Source organism: Bison bison, unplaced genomic scaffold, assembly GCF_000754665.1.
Source record: "Bison bison bison isolate TAMUID 2011002044 unplaced genomic scaffold, Bison_UMD1.0 scf7180017864163, whole genome shotgun sequence".
Taxonomy (NCBI): domain Eukaryota; kingdom Metazoa; phylum Chordata; class Mammalia; order Artiodactyla; family Bovidae; genus Bison; species Bison bison.
This window is the reverse complement of record NW_011494735.1, coordinates 3,908,741-3,910,851: the sequence shown is the minus strand read 5'-3', so window position 1 is coordinate 3,910,851 and position 2,111 is coordinate 3,908,741.

The window sequence follows — 2,111 nt, the reverse complement described above, 5'->3', positions numbered from 1 at the left end:
CTAGATGAACCTTTGTTGGCAAAGTAATGTCTCTGCTTAGTCATAACTTTCCTTCCAAGGAGTAAGCGTCTTTTAATTTCATGGCTGCAGTCACCATCTGCAGTGATTTTGGAGCCCAAAAAAATAAAGTCTGACACTGTTTCCACTCTTTCCCCATCTATTTCCCATGAAGTGATGGGACCAGATGCCATGATCTTCGTTTTTTGGATGTTGAGCTTTAAGCCAACTTTTTCCTTCTCCTCTTTCACTTTCATCAAGAAGCTTTTTAGTTCCTCTTCACTTTTTGCCATAAGGGTGGTGTCATCTGCATATCTGAGGTTATTGATAATTCTCCCGGCAATCTTGATTCCAGTTTGTGCTTCTTCCAGACCAGCGTTTCTCATGATGTACTCTGCATAGAAGTTAAATAAGCAGGGTGACAATATATAGCCTTGACGTACTCCTTTTGCTATTTGGAACCAGTCTGTTGTTCCATGTCCAGATGGGCCCTTATTAGGCAGTTTTACTGAAGTGTTGGGTAGAGCTTACAGGAAAAGCAGGTGGACAGGCAGGGAGGCCTTTTACTCACTCCCAGAGGGGCTGTGGGCAAACTGCTGGACTTCTGTGAATTTCTGTTTCCTCATCTGTAAAATGCCAATGTTGACAATACCTTTTCAAGGGGAGTTAAGTGATTTAATACATACAAATAATGCCTGGAACATGGCAGGCACTGTGTCTGTATTTGCTGTTACAGTACAGGAGGTCCGCAACTTCACAATGGCTAAAGGTTTTTCAGCTTTACAATGGTGTAAAAGTGGTATGCATTCAGTAGAAAATACACTTGGAATTTGAAATGTAATCTTGTTCTGGGCTAGTATATATTTTGTTTACAAAGGTAAACAACCAATATACTTAAAACAATTCTGTACCCAGACAACCATTCTGTCTTCCGCTTTCAGGAGCGTATTCAATATATTACATCAGATATTCAACACTTTATTCTAAAATAGGCTTTGTTGCCCAACCGTAGGCTAATGTATGTGTCCCAGGGAGGTTTGAGTTATGATAGTCAGAACTGTGATATTTGGTAGGTTAGGTGTATGGAATGCATTTTTTTATTTACATTATCTAACTTATGATGGGTTTATCAGAATGTTACCCAACTGTAAATCAAGGAAGATTGGTATATAGACTCCCCTCTTCTTTCAGAAACACAAAACTCCTGATAAAAATCACCTGGCAGAGGCCCAGAGCAGTGTAAACTCATGAGAACTAATATTGAACCATAAGAATATTCATTTAAACAACAGCATCACTGGGTGGCTCAGAGGGTAAAGAATCCACCTGAAATGTGGGAGACCTGGGTTCGATCCCTGGGTTGGGAAGATCCCCTGCAGGAGGGCATGGCAACCCACTCCAGTATTCTTGCCTGAAGAATCCCCTGGACAGAGAAGCACGGCAGGCCTTAGTGTATGGGGTTGCAAGTCAGACACGACTGAGCAACTCAGCACAGTAAATTCCTAGGGCAAGAAGCTAACTCCCTTCAAATGATTAAAAATTCTAAAACATTCCCCCTGCACTTTGGTTGGAAGTTATAAAAGAATAGTTTTATAAAATAATATAAGGGAATGGTTACATTCTTATAACTATTAAGCAAGAATTTGTTGCTATTGTTCAGTCACTAATTTGTGTCCAACTGTTTGCTACCCCAAAGACTGTAACCTGCCCAGCTCCTCTGTCCATATAGTTTTGGCAAGAATAATAGAGTGAGTTGCCATTTCCTTCTCTAGGTAAGCAAGAATCAGTTCAGTTCAGTTTAATCGCTCAGTCGTTTCTGACTCTTTGCGACCCCATGAATAGCAGCACTCCAGGCCTCCCTGTCTATCACCAACTTCCGGAGTTCACCCAAACTCATGTGCATCGAGTTGGTGATGCCATCCAGCCATCTCATCCTCTGTTGTCCCCTTCTCCTCCTGCCCCCAATCCCTCCCAGCATCAGAGTCTTTTCCAATGAGTCAGCTCTTTGTATGAGGTGGCCAAAGTACTGGAGTTTCAACTTCAGCATCAGTCCTTCCATTGAACACCCAGGACTGGTCTCCTTTAGAATGGACTGGGTGGATCTCCTTGCAGTC